General features: G+C 41.0%; 1 protein-coding gene across 7 annotated transcripts in view; it reads left to right on the top strand.

The window, feature by feature from the left end:
* The first annotated feature begins 284 nt into the window (after nt 1-284).
* The window catches only part of ZNF148 (zinc finger protein 148), a 127,850-nt gene continuing 109,244 nt past the window's right edge, over nt 285-18,890 (top strand). For 2 of the 7 annotated variants that reach the window (XM_082392321.1, XM_082392320.1), the window contains exon 1: nt 285-518. The gene's annotated coding sequence lies outside the window, so the exon portion shown is untranslated. Of the gene's footprint in view, nt 519-829; nt 1,390-9,653; nt 9,761-15,502; nt 15,706-18,890 lie in introns of those variants that run through there. The other 5 variants (XM_082392327.1, XM_082392323.1, XM_082392326.1 and 2 more) reach the window with 4 other exon arrangements.

Below are 18,890 nucleotides of genomic sequence, written 5' to 3'. Positions count from 1 at the left end.
ACTGATTAAAGCTGAAGGCGGACCCCCGTCTCATAGACATTTCCTCAGTTCTGATCTTTTTCAAATTGCTTTCCTCCCAGGCCCAGCCCGAAGGGACCCCGCGGCTCAGGGCCAGCTTCCCCGGCCACACTGGGCTGGTGACACGCAGGCGCCGGAATCGAAGCCACGCTGGGTCTTCCCAGCCTGGTCCCCGGCCCAGGGAGGGCCGGCGCCGCCGAGCGCTTCACCGTGTGCGGGGCTTCCCACAATGCACCGCGCCGGCAGTGGCGGCGACCGCGGCGGCGCTCTAGCCGCGGCATGTCTGCGTCTCTACTGCTCTGGGAGGAGGAAGAGAAGGAGGAAGAGGAGGAGGAGGAGGGGGAGGAAGAGGAGAAAGGCGCAGGGGTGGGAGCTGTTGCCGAAGCTGCCACAGCAAAAGTTCTCCCCCCTCCCCCCTTCCCCTCCTCTTAAGACCCCTAGAAAGGTTGAAGCTGCCGCCGTCTGCAATCGGTGACCGCGCGACTCGGCACCCGCCCGCGGTAAAGCGCTCGGCCTGGCAGGCCCGGGCCCGGGGGAGGGAGGGGGAGGGGGCGGCGCGCGGGGGGAGCGCGCGGCGGTAACGGCCTGACCCGGGGGGAGCGGGCCGTGGCGAGGCCGAGGGTGGCCAGGGGACCGGCCGAGGCCGAGGGAAACGCAGGAGCTGGCTGGGGGACGGGAGGAAGCAGGGCGCGGATGGTGGGTTGGGGGGTTGAGAAAGGATAATGACGGGGGTGGCTGAAGCGAGAAGGCGGCCTCCGAGGCCCGAGGGGGGTGTCAGAGGTAGGGAAGGAGGTGGGATGGTTGCACAGGGTGGCCAGAGGGTGCTGGGTGTGGGTGTGAAAAGCTTAGGAAGACACCAGGTCTCTGATCACCGTGCCTGGTGCAGTGCTTTATGCACCGCAGGCCTCAGTCACTGTTGCTGCCTGAATGTGTTCTTTGGGAGAAGGGAAGGGCAGGGGTTGGAGAAAAGAGAATCCTTGCAGGAAACGTAGTGGGAGCGTGCACTAGGAGAGAGGCCGGAGGGAAAGATGCCGGGTAGGTGGAGGAATGCAGGGGGTGGCTGTGGAGGAGTCTTGAGGATTCTGGGGGGGGTGTTCATTGTGCAGATACATTAGGTATTTCGTTGTGGAAAGAACTGAAGCGTTTCTAAGGAAAGAAAAGAAGGGATATAAGGAGTTTCCCTGAAAAGAAAGGGTAGGTTTGAAGCAAGAGGGAGTGCTAAATACTGGAGAATATGAAGAGAATGCATGATAGAATAGACAGATGTAGCAGAATTAGTTAAGTGTTGGCCCAAGGACTAAAGAGTTATTCCAGATGGGCCAGGATGGCCTAGTTCCGAACCTGTTTGGGCTCTTCTGTAGATGACATCCGGTAAGTGCGGGTACCGGCAGTGGTTGGGGTCACTGAGAATTAAGACCTTAGTCTGTCGTTTGGTCTGAGACATTTTAGACCTGCACCAGTGAATATGAGAATCTCTGAAGCAGACCTTAAGAAAATGCCTGGCCTACAGGAATTCTCTAGGCCATGGAGTTTAGATTTTAGCAATTTTGAAATATTATCACTTACCAGAGGCTGGGTGAACTCTATGCTGGCAGATGCTGGAATGGAAATTACTTGACTTGGCGGTTTTCTTCTTCACTGCCCAGCTTATCTGGTCCAAGATAACTGTTGCCATATTATGCAGCTTGGGTTGCAGTACACAGGGTTATAATTAATGGTGGGGAGAATTCATGCTTGGTGGCCCTTCTTTGGAGACTCGATTTGTAGCTCACGTTAGTCTAACTGACTGGATTGGTTCCATAACCCTGGGGCTGGTGGGAGATCTTTTGCCATTCACTGTTCCTGAATGGATACTCTCACTGAGGCATGGTGGTATTGAAGAAAATGCATCAGCCTACAAAGTGTGGGCCTGCAGAATGGAGGATTAGGATATCTGTTTTGGTCTTAAGTTGCAAGGAGGTCAGGACTGGTTGTTTTGAGGTCTAGGAGAACCTGAAGAGACTGGATGATTCTAGAGCCAGGTTGGAGGGAGTACTAGCATTTCCCTATCAGGAAATGTACCCAGGCTGTTGGATTTGCTGAGCTCACACCGGACTGGATTTTGAAGAGGGAACTCTGGGCTAGAACCATACCCTTAAAATGTATCTGAAAATTAGTCACCTTTTATATTATTAAGAAAGACTATATACACATTATGTTGTTATATGTTAATTAATTAAACTGAAGAGAGGGTAGTATGAAAAACCCTTTTATGGATATAGAGGGTGGAGGGATTAAACGCGAAGACAGAAATTTGGGGGAGGGATGGGAAAATTCAGTCATTCATTCTTTCAGCAAATAACTCTAAAGGAGAATAATTTAGCATTTGAGTAGATAAGGGCTTTTATTAAAATTTTTCTTATAGAAATAATCCAGGATTATTTTTAAAAGATCTGGAAAACTTTCCATGTCAGTACATTTGGAGTTATTTGTTCTTTTTAAGGGCTTCAATATATTACATAGTAGCATGTACCCATTTTTATTGTCATCATAGTATGAGAAAGTCTGTTTTCCTTCCCCTCTTTGGCACTGTATATTATCAGTTCTTTTAATTTTTGTAAGTTTAATGGATTTAAATAAAGTATATCATTATTTTTCTCTCCTTGAAATTATATGAAATTATACATGTACATAATTTAAAAAATTGTCCTGAGGGAGCTTATAATGAAAAGCAATAACCCCTGTCTCACCTGTCCATTGCAGTCCCACTTTCCAGAGACTACTTTTAATCATTACTTTTTATAGTTCTTATCATGCTTTTCTCTAGGTCTCCAAGTAATATGCATGTACTCTTATTTCTTGATTGATCAAAATGATGTTAAAAAAGGAGTCAAGAGACTTCTTACTATGAGTGGAAAGGATTTGTGTCACTGTCATTATACCTTTTCTCCTTTTCAAACTTTGATAGTTATTATTTTAGCTTTTTAATTGATATCTTTATATCTTTAATATTCTTAAAGAAAAACATTTAAAATTAGACTGGAAAAACTGGGTGAGATGATTAAGGGAAGTTTGATGGATGGACCTTTAGGAAAGACTAGGTTGTAGGAAATAGCATCTTTGCAGCATAAGTGTTGCTGGTTAGAGATGAGGAGGAGTTGCTTGGCAGTGATAGTTGTTCATCTTGGAAGTAGTTACCAGGTCAACTGTGCAGAATTCTTTGACGGTCTTCAGGAGAGTTTTAGTGTGGGGAATCTGGGAATGGATTAAAATGATCCTTGATTGTTCTTTCCAGGCTTCTGTGGCAGTTCTTATGTTTAGGAAGGAATGGATTGGTGTGAATATGTGTTTCTTCTTTGTGGAGGAGAGAGGGAGGGATGGGGAAATTTGATAAGAGGGAGAGGAGGATGAGGGACAGGGTATGATGGAGATGGTGATAATTTTGTGGGAGGCTGAAGAAAAGGTAAAGAATTCTGAGGACATTTGGATATAGTTGACTGTGAAGGAGATTTTTACAGTGGTGAGACAGATTTGTGGCAGTCTTTAAGGAAATTAGCATATTTAAGTCACTAGTAAGTTGGGAATATGGTGGAAAAGAGCATGCTGCTCATGTATTATGATAGATTCATAAAATACTGGTTTTTGAAATTTAGTATGAGGTACAACGTCCCTGAGTCAGGGTGACAGATATTGGGCGTATAGAAAGAAAGATGTTGCTCCTCTTTTCAAGAGTCTTGTTTAAGTAACCCCACCTCTTGAGAATCTTCCTTACTTTGAATAAGAATAGCACTCATATGTTGATTATATAGTGCTAAATCTTATATTAGTTTATGGGAATTATTTCTCTTTGTTTTGCAAATGGTAGCTAGATTGTAACCTGCTCTAGATCTGAGACTTTCTTTAATCTCTGGGGAAACTCACAACAGCTTGTTTCTTTCAATTAATTAATTAATTAATTAATTAATTAATTAATGTTTGGCTGTGTTGGGTCTTCGTTGCTGCGTGTGGGCTTTCTGTAGTTGTGGCGAGCGGGGGCTACTCTTCCTTGCGGTGCTCAGGCTCTCTCATTGTGATGGCTCCTCTTGTTGCAGAGCGTGGGCTCTAGGCTAATGGGCTTCAGTAGTTGTGGCACACGGGCTCAGTAGTTGTGGCGCATGGGCTTAGTTGCTCTGTGGCATGTGGGATCTTCCTGGACCAGGGATCGAACCCGTGTCCCCTGCATTGGCAGGCGGATTCTTAACCACTGCACCACCAGGGAAGTCCCAGCTTGATTCTTTTTAAAAAATTTTTTTTTAATTAATTTATTTTATTTATTTATTTTTGGCTGCGTTGGGTCTTCGTTGCTGTGCGCGGGCTTTCTCTAGTTGTGGTGAGCGGGGGCTACTCTTTTGTTGCGGTGCGCGGGCTTCTCATTGTGGTGGCTTCTCTTGTTGTGGAGCACGGGGTCTAGGCACCACGGGCTTCAGTAGTTGTGGCACGTGGGCTCAGTAGTTGTGGCTCGCGGGCTCTAGGGCGCAGGCTCAGTAGTTGTGACGCATGGGCTTAGTTGCTCCGCGGCATGTGGGATCTTCCCGGCCCAGGGCTCGAACCTGTGTCCCCTGCATTGGCAGGCAGATTCTTAACCACTGCGCCACCAGGGAAGCCCCCCAGCTTGATTCTTAAGTGCTTAGTAAGTACTTGTTGAATGTTTGATAGAAAGTAGTGTTCACCGTTACTGATGGTGGTGGGACTGTGTGGAATTGCTGAGCACTATGGAGGTATTGCAGACAAAATTGTGTGTGTATGTATTTGAGAGAGTGAACGACAAAGGGATATCTGACTGGGGAAGGCCTTTAGATATAAGGGAAGGCAGAATGGATTAAAATGGGACTGGAACCATCCTGCAGAAACACCTAATGGGTGGGACCAAAGGTTCTCTTCTAATCTGAGGCTAGTTTAATCTGAGTAAATCTGGTCTGGAGCTCGGGGTGGTTTAATTTGGATTTTCTTACCTTAGGCCTAAATGACTGTTTAGAGATCTTTAGCTGTTTTAAGATTCTGTCTGATTTAATTCGTTTTTAGGATAATAAAAAAGTGTTAGGTGAAGTTTCTTCCCTCAAGGAATTTATGGTATTTTTATTCTTTTAGGGGGAGAAAGACATTTGTGAAGTAATTCTATAACAGTGTAAGATTTCAGAAAATTGATTTTTTCCTCTTTTTTCCCACAGTTCCCTGGCTCTCCCACAGTCTGCGTTTTCCCCACAATCCTCCATTCTTTCCTAAAATTCCCTGTCCCTTCCACTATTCTTTTTCCTCCCAGAATCTCCATCTCTCTTACAATTCCGCATGTATCCCCAAATTCCCTTTCTTGCCACTCTATCACAATTACCCCTTCTTTCACAAAATTACCCCTTCTTTTACAAAATTACCCATTCTTTCTCCAAATTCCCTATTATATTCCACAGTTCTTTCCCTCCCACAATTGTTTCTCTCCCACAATCCTCCATTCTCTCCCACAATCCTCAGTTCTTTCAGAAAATTGATTTTTTAAAACAAGTATCAAAAGTATACAGTACCTCCAGATGAGGATTTTTGTATTTTGGTAGTCACTTTCAGTACTAGTGTTCAAAACATTTTTAGAACACCTTTTCTGATTTATCGTCTAGCACATTATATACAGTTTACTTATATATTGAGTATCTATTGTGTGCTCTTGAGGGGAGGGAGTCTATAAAGGTGAGTAAAACATGGTCCCTATTCTCTAGGAGTTCATAATCCCTCTAGGATGGCACAGTTACAAATAATACAAGGCATAATGTTATTCTGAATGGTCTCATTGGGGACAAATCTTTTTAGTTTGAAAGATTTGATTTTTAGAAATGTTGAAGATCTGTCAGTATCAAGTAGTGTGAATAAAGAATAGTTTTGGTTTAAATTTAGTTAGTCATAGAAATGGGGATGATTTTCTTGATTGACTTATTAACTAACTTTGGAAAGTACTCCCGAAGAGGAATTTGGAAATATTTTGAACAGTGGCAATAGCTTCACATGTAATTAGTTAGGTACTAGATGAATTTTGGTTAAATGCATCAGATGGTTGGATAGATGGAGTGAATAAATAAGTAAGTGGTAGCCTCCCAAGGTGACTGTTTTAAAGAGGACCACACTGATTTTAATACGTAAATAAGTTCTGGCTCTGTTTGTTAACAGTTCATTACTGTGAACAAGGTAGTTTATGATTAAGTTCCCACATGAGTTTTACAGACAGTAAGTGCTGTAGGAGTTCAGAGAATGGAGAAATGAGCATTGGCTAAGGTTTGGGGAAAGGATTTAAGTGTACCGTACTTTAGCTGGATATGTGAAAGGATTTCTTAGGGATCTCAGGACAGGAACTAAATTGCTCCAAATTTCTCTTGCAGCCCTAGAATGAACCTAGAGTCTGGATCTATTTTTGTCTGAAGGCTTTCTGCCTGTTTCATTTTAGCTACTCCTACTGGTTGGTTCCTTTTCAAATTCACCTTTGCTGGGTAGATTTTGAGCCCCCTGAAACAACTGGTGGGGGGGGGTGCTCTATTTCCATCTATGTCTAGTATAACTTGTAGTTTTTCCTTTTTTGAGCCTGTACCCCACAAATGACTTGGTCTCTGTGAGTGAAGAGTATGAGTCAACTCGGCTCTGTTTCCTGCATGCTTTTCTCAAAGTTGCTTTCTGAATTACAGAATAGAATAGACAAGAGAATTGAGGACATGTGTCCAGTAGACACGTGCTTGTTGAATAAATGAATGAATGAGAAAGTATCTGAGGTAATTTATCTAAATTATCTATATGTTTTGTTTCAATTTATTTATTCATAACCTGCCTTTTTCTACAAAGGGTTTAATGGGGCTGACAAAAATATGTATACCATAGATGAATTGAAATAATTGAAGTCTAGTTGAAGAGAAAATGAAAGAAATATCTGTTTAAAGAATATAAGACCTATCATTATGGATGTTAGAGAACTAAGAATAAAGTGGAAGATAAGCATTGGAGAAGGAAAGGTGTTATTTGATGGAAAGTATGATTCTGAAAGAAGAAAAAGGTTATTGATATATGACAGGTTATGGTTAGAGGAAAGCAAGGGAAGATTGAAGGTAGAGGATTATTGGAAATGGCTAATTGTGGGAGGAAGATGGTAAGACTGTTTGAAGGATGAGAGTTTCAGAAGTTTGGAATGTAGTGGAAATTATTTATGATGTTGATTTATAACTGAGGTTTCAGAAAATAATGGGATGAGTTTTTTTAGTCAGCAGGTAATGCACATTTGTTATGTGCAAAAGCACTGTTAGATGCAATCAGGGATACATCCTTTGGGATTTAGATTCTAATAGAGGGGCTGGACTTGAGCACAAATAACTACACTGTGATCACAAATGTATTATGAGAAAAATAATGTTACTTAAGTTAAAAGGTGGGAAAAAACATTTGATTAGGGGAAAACCTGGGACTGCATTTAGTAGCATGGAAGTGGCATTTTAGCTAGTCTTTGAAGGGATGGACAGGATTCTGACTGGCAGAAATTATTAGAAAGAGCATTCCAACCCAAGGGATTAGCAAAAGCAAAAGCATGGAGGTGAGAAGCCAAGGAGATGTGAGGAATAGTGAGTTGGTTTTAATTTTTTTACTATGATCCACAGTAAGGAAAACATGTCGTATCTTCACCTAACATAGGCATGTATGAATGTTTGTGTATATGTATAAAACAAAAGGTTTCAATAACAATAACTGTCCTTACCATGTTGGATGCACTCTATGTTTTCTATTATTGTTTGGCTAAAAAGAAAAAAAGAAAAGATGGCTGTCACTCATTAAACTGATTTCATGATGAACTAAATAATTGATCATAACCTGTAGTTTGGAACACAGAGTTCATGAATAGGGCATACTTTGATATAAGGTAGGAAGGCTCAGTTGGGGTTGGGTTGAAAATGGATGGCCTTGAAAGCTAAGCTAAGTAGTTTGTATTTGATGTAACATAGTGTTGTGCTTGGTAAGCAAACAAGCTGGGTTTTAGTTTTGTCCCTTCTACTGTTTACCTCCACTATGATTATGGAGAGAATTACTTCCTTCCTGAACCTCAGTTTTCTCATCAGGAAATTGATAATCATTATACCTTCTGGCAAGGGTTGCTGTGAGGATTAAAATATGTTAGTCTAGGATTTAAAGCATGCATAGAGCTACTGAACTTTTTTTGAGTAGAGAATTGAACCAAGGACTGTATACTAGATACCTTAATCTGACAATAGCTATACCATACAGGATAGATTGCGGGCAGTGTGGTGGTAGAGTATGATTGCAGGTGAGAAGCCCAGTTAGGAGGCTACAGGAGAAACTAAGAAGGGCTTGAATTAGTTTGATAGCAGGAGGATTAGAAATGAGGGGGTGGGATGTGACTGGACAGAGAGAGGAGGGGAAGATGACTAGAAAATTAGAGTTGGGGAAAGAGTCAAAAGGCAGCAGCTGAATTGGGTTACATCTTTGGGTAGTTTGGTAGGGTACATTAGAATAGATAGTTACAGTTTCTTGCATGTAGTAGGTCCTCAGTTGTTTGCTGAATGATTAAATATGTAAGGTGAGGAATGCATAGTGAGTGAAGACAGCGATAGATAGGTTTGAGAAGGAGGGTTTAGATTGGAGGGTGCTGGGCTTCCCTGGTGGCACAGTGGTTGAGAATCTGCCTGCCAATGCAGGGGACACGGGTTCGAGCCCTGGTCTGGGAGGATCCCACATGCCGCGGAGCAACTGGGCCCGTGAGCCACAACTACTGAGCCTGCGCGTCTGGAGCCTGTGTCCCGCAACAAGAGAGGCCGCGATAGTGAGAGGCCCGCGCACCACGATGAAGAGTGGCCCCCGCTTGCCACAACTAGAGAAAGCCCTCGCCCAGAAACGAAGACCCAACACAGCCAAAAATAAATAAATAAATAAATAAATTAAAAAAAAAAAAGAAAAAAAAAGATTGGAGGGTGCTTTTGATGGTCCGCCAGGATTTATTAATTCAGGAAATATTTTTGTATACTTACTGTGTGCAAGGTTCTGTTGTAGGCAGGTAGACAGTATGAAGGATACACATTTATATACGACATAAACATGTTCATATTCTTCAGGAGCTTATCCAGGGACAAAAATGTGTACACACCTGTCTGGCAGAAGTACTATGGCAGGTTCAACTTTGTGGACGAATTGGTATGTAGCTTAGAGCTTAAAGGATAAATAGGATTATAGTAGGCATGATGATGAGGGTTGGCATTCCAAGAGGAAGGAGTGATATGAGTGACAGTGAGAAAAATTCTGGATATGCTGAGGGGTTGGTGGTCTACGTTAGCTGGAATTTAGAGTTCATGTTGATGAATGGAGGAGAAAATAAAGCTGTAAAGTAGACATCTAAAAATCCAGACCAAACTGGTTTTTAAAAATTTGTTGAGAAATAACTTATACAGAATGCTCTCCAAGGGGGGAAAGTGGAGGGGGTGGGGTGGTGGTGGTGGTGGGATGAATTGGGAGATTGGGATTGACATATATACACTAATATGTATAAAACAGATAACTAATAAGAACCTACTGTATAAAAAAAACAATAAAGATTCAAAAAAAAAAAGAATGCTCAAATCTTAAGAGTACAGGTTAATTTTTTCTTTTAGGTTTACATTGATGTAATCACCACCCAGTTCAATACAAAGAACATTCCCAACATCCCAGAAGGTTTCCTCATGTGTCCCCTCCAAGGTGATGTCTCCTTCAACCAAAAGTAACTACTATTCTGACCTCTATCACACAGACTAGTTTTGTACGTTTTTGAATTTCATATTAGTGGAATCATACTTCTGTGTCTGGTTTCCTGTGCTTACCATATGTCTGTGAAATTCATCCATGATATGTGCAGCAGTAGTTCATTCTTTTTCATTGCTCTGTGGGGTTCATTATGTGAATATACCACAATGTATTTATCCATTCCATGATTGTTGGAAAATTGAGTAGTTCCTACTTTTTGGAAGTATAAAGAGTTTTAACTTGACTCAGTTTGTAGTGGAGAGCCACTGATGATTTCTGAGTGGGTTTAAGAATACTAATCTGGTGACCTGTTTTGTTTGTTTCTCTGTTTTTTGCAATGAGGAGAACCTAGTAACGAGAAGATTATGACAGAAGTGTGAAGTATTGAGAATCTAAGTTGGGATAGTGGTAGTGGGAATAAAAGGAAAGGGATTGATGTAAGAAATATTTCAAAGAAAGAATTGAAGGATTTGATGGCATATGGGCTTTTGGGAAACAGTGAAGAAAAAGAGAAAAAGAAAAGTTAAGGGAAACTCCAGGACATTTAGTTTGGGTGACTGTGAGAATGGTGGTGCCATTAAAAGAAATTATTGGATCCATTGGCAGAACCATTTTGGTGGGGAAGAATGGCTACTTTGGTTTTAAGACACATTGACCAGTATGTGAGGCACCAGTGGAAGTATCTAAGGAGAGTTATCTAGCTAGAGTTAAAAATTTTGGCTTCAGCTGAGGAAAGAGTTCCAGTGGAGATTTGGGAACGTGTACATAGAGTCGGTAATTGAAGCTACTAATTCTGGGTTTGGTAGGGCGCTGATGGCTGTAAAATTATCTGGATTAATGATTGAGGTGTTAATTGAAGCAGTAATTGAAGAATTTAGTTTAAAAGCAATAATTATGTATTCTAATTTCTCAGGAATAAATTAGATTGTAGCAGAAGGTGATGGTTTAAAAATTATTTTGGGGAGCTGTGGGGGAAGATACCCATATGAGGATAGAAAATGTAGAAACAGTGGTAAGGGATGAAACCCTGAGGGGGAGAGGATTGGAGATAGCTCCAGGACAGAACTTGGGAAAAATACCCACTCTTTGGGCTAAGAAGAGGACTAGAAGTCACTGGAGACAGAAGAAGCAACTACAGAGACCAGAGTAGAATCATGTGTTACAGTGATGTAAATCAAAGGAGGTAGTTCAAGTGTCATTGCCAAAGAGAGGATAAGAACTTGGGTGGTGGGTCATAGGATTTGGTCATGGAATTGTTTTTTGGTCTTCAAGAGAGCAATTTGGAGACCAGAGTGCATAGGGTTAAAGGGCTAAGTGGGTTGGGAGAATATGGAAGCATCGGCTATAGGAACTGTATTAAGTTTATTTTAGGAAGGAGGAACAACTCTTTTTCCAAAACTGAAGGCAAGAAGCAACAGATGGATGAAAAGATACAGCATTTTAGAAGCTATAAAGGAGATTTGATTACAGGTGGAGAAGTTGTGATCTGAGGGAATTTTATGGAAGAGATCGAGTATTTGATGAGATTAAGAACTTAAATGTGAAACTGATTTGGATTAGTCAATGTGATGGAGAGTTGTATTTAGAATAAGTCAGTTGTAGAAGATTTCATAGGTTTCTGGTGGCGCTTAACACCTAGTGTGTGGGTGTGGAAAAAACAGATGGTGAAGATTCTCTCTCTTTGGGGAGATGCATGGTGAATGTAAATGGGAGGTCATGATATTCCGGAGAGGGCAGTATTAAAATGGCTGATGGACAAATTTAAACTGTGTAGGGAGATAAGTGAAGCCAGAAGGAGGTGAAGAGCAGGTGTAGACCTAGAAAATAAAGTAGTTGTGGTTAAAAAAAAAAATAAAAGATCTCTGAAGTTACAATCCTAGTGGTACAGCACTTCCAATTGATGATCTGTTTTCAGTATATATGTGTGGGTGGCTGAAGTGCAGATGAAGGTTTTAGGAGTTGAGGAAGGTCAGCGTGCAGTTCTTCAGCACCTCAGTCACTGAGGATAATGACTGAATATGGGACAAAGTAGAATTGAAGTCTTTGGGGAAGGAAGGTGGGAAGGATTCTGGAACCTGGTAGATGTTGCAGATGGAATGGTTTAAGTGAGTAATGGGAACTGCAAAGAGATTTTTTTTAGTGATAGAAGAGCAGCGGGAGTGGCCTTGTGGAACAAGAAGAAGCAGTTGGTGCTTTTATCAAGCTGAAGGAGTAGGAGAATGGATAGCTAAGTCCTGAGAAGCAGGTTGTTGAGGAAAAGCCAAGCTTGAGATAAGATGAGGAGGTATCCAGACAAGAGGTGATAGTGATTGAATTGTTGTTGTGGCATGGTGATGGAGATAAAAAGATGGATTTGTTACATTCACCAGTTCTTTAAATTTTTTATAAATAAATTATACTTGCAAAATCATTTCCATTCATGTGTAGTATACCGAGATAAATTCAACTGAGAGATATTCGTGGATTAGAAATGAGACAATGAAAGAAAAAAAATGGTGAGGTGGAGGTGTACTAATATGAAAGGCAAAAGACTTGGGGCAGTTTGTTGACAGTAGAACATGGATAAGCTGATAGGAGCTAGTAAATGGATAGAAATGAATGAGGAGGTTGGAGTTGCCCTGAATAGGAATAAGAGTAAGCCGAAGAGGACAGTGAGTAGCTTGTAACAGAGAAAATATGGAGAAAACATAATGCTACCTAGGAAACAATGCCAGGACCCTATTCCATCTCTGTGCATGTAAGGACAATCCTTGCTATGCTTGACGTTATTATAAAGGTGATAGTATGTCATGCATAACTTTTTAAAAAAATAACATGAATGATAGAAACATTGAGATCTTTGATCTCTACTTGAGTGCCTCAAAACCACATCAAACTTTGTTTGCAAAAATTGTGTGGTGATAACTTGTATATGTAAAGAGGTTCAGGTAAAAAGTGGAAAGAATGGGGTGGATGGTAAAAGGAGATGTCCTAAGGGATCTAAAATGGCTTCTGTAGTTTTTTTTCTTTTTTCTTTTGGCTATGACTTTTATCTCATATATTTCTTAGTGTTCTTAGGAGGGTGGCCTGCTCTGTTTTTTCATTTCATTTATTATCTATATAGGTATACGGTTCTAAATATGCTTTCTTATTTCTAGTTATTTATCGTTTATTGAACCTTTCTAAAGGAGCTGTCATGCCAATTCCAAAACCAAAAGAGAGCTAAAACTGAAACATTGCTTCTTTTTTTGTTTTGTTTTATTTTATTCTTTTTAATTAATTAATTTAGTTTTGGCTGCGTTGGGTCTTCGTCGCTGCGTGCGGGCTTTCTCTAGTTGCAGCGAGCAGGGGCTACTCTTCGTTGTGGTGCGCGGGCTTCTCTTTGCGGTGGCTTCTCTTGTTGCAGAGCACGGGCTCTAGGTGCGTGGGCTTCAGTAGTTGTGGCTCACAGGCTCTAGAGCGCAGGCTCAGTAGTTGTGGCGCACGGGCTTAGTTGCTCCATGGCATGTGGGATCTTACCAGACCAGGGCTCGAACCTGTGTCCCCTGCGTTGGCAGGCGGATTCTTAACCACTGTGCCACCAGGAAAGTCCCTGTTTTGTTTTAAGTCTTCAGCATTACCACCTCAGGGCTTGAAACCTTCATCATCTTCCATTGATGGTGTTTAAGACCTAGACCAGGCCTCTTATCCATTGGCTTTGTCTCTGCTATGGAACTTTTGCTTGTCCAGTTACATAGTAGCATTGATTTTTGTCAGACTTTGTCTTCTGGCAACTTTTCCCTTGTACTATGAAAGACTTGACTCTCAAATGCTCACCTAACTGCTTTTAGAGATTCTCCACTAGTGCCTCACTGTGGTTCTAGCAACTGGCATTTTAAACCATTAAGGGAAAAATACTGTATGCTTCAAATCCTTAGTATTTGCATTATATTCTTCACATGATAAATGAACTCTTTCAACCTCTGAGCAAAGAATACTTTCTGACCCTCCCTGTTCAGATCAGGGTTTTTGATATTCTTTCACGTTTCCGAGAGAGAGCTTATTTAGTGGCAGTGAGAAAAATACGACAAAGCACAAAATATATAGTATTGGTTTTCCGTCCTATTGCAGCTTTGCTTCAGAATTAGTTCCAAAATCTAGCCCTGGGTCATTCATCTTTTTTTTTTTTTTATTTTCTCTTCCTTTATTTCTACATTTAGTCAATCACCAAATTAAATAATGAAGGACCTATGGAGACCACCCAGAGCTTTGAAGGCCTGAGACAGCCCAGGGATGTTGCTTTATTCAATTCACAACTTTGCTGTAATCTGCCAATAGTCTAGAATTGTTTCTAGGACCTGCCTTAGACATAGCTAGGCCTGGGCGAGTGGGGGATATTCTGAATATTTGAGTGGATTGTGTGGGTTAGACTAATGATGGATATCTTAAGGAAGGTGTGAGGAATGATTATTGTAGAAGTGGAGACAGTATGTTTTAAAATGATACGTTAATTTAACATAGATAAATGACTACACAAGACGGGATGGATGCTTGAAAATCTTGGTTGCTGTGAAGGAGTTTTCCTTGTAAATTTGAGAGGAGCCAATATATAAGGGATTAGAATGAAATACACACTTGATGTTTTGCAGGGTCCCCTATATACTTGTCAACACATACATATATACACCTGCATGTGTAGATACATATAATGGTAGAGATAATGTGTTAATCTGATTAGGTTCTGTAATTAGAGTCTTTGGGGAAATGTATGGTAGTCTTGTTAAGAGTGATTCAAATGAATTGGTAGAGAATATTTGGAAAGATCATTAAGTTATTGGGGTATGTTTAGGAAATAGATTTTTCAGTGACTTGGTGGCCTCTCTGGAATAGGTTCACAAAATTTGAGGGCAATTTGGAGCAAACGTGTGTGTTAAGTTGGAGAGTGTTAGCTTTGAGGGAATGCAGGAACAAACAAAAAATGCAGTATTTGAGAAAGTTATTTATGAATTGATTTGGTAGATGCTGATAAAATGATAGAAGTTACTTGTGGAAAGGTTTTGTATAAAGTGGGAGGTGTAATGGAAGGGATTTACGAGAAATCTTGTTACTATTAGAAAAGTAAATTTCAAAAGGGTAAAATTGGAAAGACGGTTTAGGGAAGATTATTCTTTTAGGAAAATGTGTCTCATAGGTTGAAAACAGGAAGGCAAGAGAAAACTAAAATGAGTAAACTAAGGTGTAGAAAAGTAAGAGGAAGAGGAAGGATTAAAGAAGAGGTTACTGAAAGAGATTTCTTATTGTAAGGAGTGTTGTGTTGGATACTACTTTTGATAGTGGTTCGGTAAGGAACGGGACTTAAATATCCCACGGTACGTAGGGAGGAATTTTACCAAGGATAATTAAGTGTAATCGTTTTATTTCTTGAGAAACCCGGCAAGTAGGGAGCCCTCCGGTTGGGAGCCCAGGCCCTCCCGGGCGGGATTTTGCCGGCGCTCGGCTCGGCGGCGGGCGGAGCTGCGCGGGTGGTGGGCCCAGAGCCGCCGCAGCTGCCCGCGAACGCGGCCGAGCAGAGCCGAGCCGGGCGGGGCCGGTCCGGTGGGCCGCGGGCCGCGGGGATCCGTGCACCCACGGGCCCTCGGGGGGCGCTCCAGCAAGTGAGCAGGCCCCGCGCGGCGCGATGGGGGCCGGGAGGAGGGGCTTCCCTGAGCGCCGGAGCAAACCTCCGCACGCGGCTCGCACGGCTTCCTTTTGTTGTGTGTACGTGTGTGAGTGTGCGCGCGCGTGCGTGAGTGCGCCTGTGTGCAGGGAGGCGGCGGAGGAGCGCCGAGAAGCTGGGGTTTTTCCTGCCGGGGTGGCTGGCGCGCCCGGGCCACGGCGGGCGGTGGGGCCTTCCAGACACCCGTCTTCCGGGTCGGGGCCCGCGGCGCGGTCGGGGCCCCTTCCCCCAGCGAGATGGCAAACTTTGTGAGTGGCTTCTCGGCGCCTAACAAGTGTCTGGCTGACAGCAGGAGCCGACGAACGTTAATTGACACCCTCCTTTCCGTCCTAACCCTGTTTTTTTCAAATCTTATATTGGACTGTATTGTGTTTACAGTTTTATGGTGTGCGAAAAGGTCAGACGGGTAACTTAGGTCTACTAGACAGTTTTTTTTACTTGGTATCAAGAGCAGAAAATGTACGCTTGTATCCGTATATTGGCGCTACTAAAACCTGCGTGTTTAGTGGTAAGATCAGCCCTAAGGCCTTTCCAGAATTAGTCTGTAAGGGCAAACTTTGGCTCTCCAGACTTTGTGAAGCACTGATTACAGTGCCAGGAAAGAGCTACTTGTGTAGCAGACTAAAAACTAGATAGTTAGGAAATGCAAAAGTTAAAGCCCTTCCCAAGAGCTTGAATTAAAAACAGCTTTTTTTGTTATACATAATTATGATTTGTGTAGTTTGCATATAGAGTTTTACACAATTGGGCATGGCGTGATTAAAAACAGAGCGTTTCTTATTAATTTTATGAAGGGCAGTTGGTAAAGGCACCACACAGTTTTGAAATTTCAAGTATGTTAAATGTTGCTATAAATAAAATCCTATTCAGATTTTTAGATTTAAGAAATCTAAAAATACGTTTGCAGTTGTCCTTTGGGTGCAGAAGGAAGTCCTGGGTTTCTCAGTGCTTGTTTCTGGGCAGATTTTCAGTATTGTCAGCGTGAAATGGGTGTAGAACCTTAACCTGAGTGAATAATTTGCTTGAGATTACCAGTCTGTTTGCAGCTGGGAATAGACTCTGGGTCTCTTATTCCCAGTCTGGTGACCTATCCAAGAATAGACTAAGGAAACTGGGTATTTGTCTGTTTGGTGGAAAATATGGCTGAGTTGATTTTATAGTGAGTGTTAAAAGAGTCAGAAAGTGAATGTGTGAACGTTGTAGCATTTAGATGTATATAGTTTCTCCACACTGAATGTCTTCGGCTTTTCTTTAAATACATAAAGGACTTGAGGATATTCCTCAGTGTTACTTTTCATGGCATTTTGTAGCACATTTACATTTGATTAAAACAGATGCTTATTGTATTTAACTGTGGGGGGATGTGTTTTTCATGTGGGTATTTTCAGTGTTTGAAGAATACACTGAAAAACAAGTTAGTGGGTAACTTGAGAATGTTTAGCCTCACAAAAGCTAGGGAGAAGAGGAATTATGTTAATTTCATTAATTTCTGATTAAAAAACCTTTGGCCCTCTTTATTGAAGATGGTTACAGAGGTACAGATGGAATACCTGTGAATTTTCTCCTCTGCTTTATATACTGCTGTTTTCATTATTATCACGACTTTAGCTACAATTTGTTTTGTTCATTCCTAGCCTTTCTTATGCCTTTCCTCCTATGTCACAAAAACATTTTCTCTTCTTTGTCCTTCCCATCTCCAAAGAACCCTGGAAATTTTTAATCTAATACAGTGATTCTCCACGAGAGGTGGTTTTGGCAATGTCTGGAGACGTATTTGGTTGTCACGCTGGGGGGATTCTATTGGTATCTAGTGTGTAGATGCTAAACATCCTACAATGCGCATGGTAACCCCCACAACAAAGAATCATCCAGTGCAAAGAGTCAGTAGTGTTGATGTTGAGAAGCCCCGATTTAACTGTTGAGAATAATATTCTACCTATGAAAGTTATTTGTAATGTAATTGGCATCTCTATATCACATCGGTTATAAATCTTTTCTCAGAGTTGTCGTTAGAATGATCATGGGTAAAAGGTCATGAAGTATATTTTAGAGCATCAGTACATAGGATTTTGGAGCTGGAAGATTAACAAGTATAACTCTTCCCTGGCGGTCCAGTGGTTAGGACTCCGTGCTTTCACTGCCAGGGGAGCGGGTTCGATCCCTGGTTGGGGAACTAGGATCCCGCAAGCTGTGTGGTGTGGCCAAAAACAAAAACAACAACAACAACGAAACACAAGTATAACTCTTTCAGTATGTAGATAAGGAAACAGAGTTTCAGAGAGATTGTGACTTACCCCGAGGTCCTACAGATAACGTGGAGTTCAGGTTTCGTTATTTCTATTATAATTTAATTTTAATTTACTTAATTAAAATTAATTTTAATTATTACTGAGGGAAATGGTATTTTATCATTTTTGCTTGATAAATTTAAATAAGCTAAAATTTTAAAAATTGCATCATGGGAATCTCAGTATCCACTAAATTATTGTTACTTTTTTCAGATTCGCACATTGTTGAATTCTTCAGCATGGTTTTGTAACCATTATAACCTTTTCAGCATCTGCTTTTTTAAAAAAAAGTTTGAAAAATTAAAAAAGACCACATACAATTTAAAAACAAAACAATTGGAAGTTAATTATGATACCGTAGGCAACATGCAAATGCAAACCCAACTGGAATTGTTAAAATGTCTTAGGGTGTCTTGAACTTAGACATCTGTTCTGTTTTGTGAGGATCACTATAATGGTCAGTTATTGTGCTGATTGTAAATCTATTCTAGCAGGATCCTTTCGGTTAATTTTAGAAAAAGATATTGGAACTTTCAGGTGAAATGTAATTGGATGAAATATAAATTGGGTATTTAGATTTAAATTGGGTATTTCAAATTAAGTGCTGTATTGTCAGAAAGAAGTATCAGTGGAGTTCTTTTTAAGTTTAAAATTTTTTTCTGTGGTGCTGCTTTTTAAAAATGAGAAAAACAAGTAGGACAAAAGACTATGAGCAAAGATTTCTTCAAAAATTGTTTTATATAAGACATTTATTTTATAGAAAAAATTTAAAATGCATATTAGCAAAAAGAAGAGTAAAATCACTAACTGGAAGAAGCTGCTGTTAATATTTTGATATACAGCATCTTATATTTTTGTTAACCTTTTAATATGAAAAATACAATAGTATTAGGAACCTCTATATACCAGTGACCTAGCCTCAACAGTTAGCAATTAACAGACAGTCTTGTTTCATCTGCATCTCTGCCCTCTATTTCCCATCTCACATAATTAAAAAAAAAAACTTTATTTTGAAATAATTATAGACTCAAAGGAAGTTGCAAAAATAGTAGAGTCCTGTGTATACTTTACCCAGCTTCCCCCCAATGGTGACATCTTCTAAAGCTCGAATAAGACATCAAAATTAGGAAATTGACATTAGTACA

This window comes from Balaenoptera borealis (assembly GCF_965194805.1).
Source record: "Balaenoptera borealis genome assembly, chromosome: 5".
Lineage (NCBI taxonomy): Eukaryota > Metazoa > Chordata > Mammalia > Artiodactyla > Balaenopteridae > Balaenoptera > Balaenoptera borealis.
This window is presented reverse-complemented; position numbering and strand designations above follow the sequence as displayed.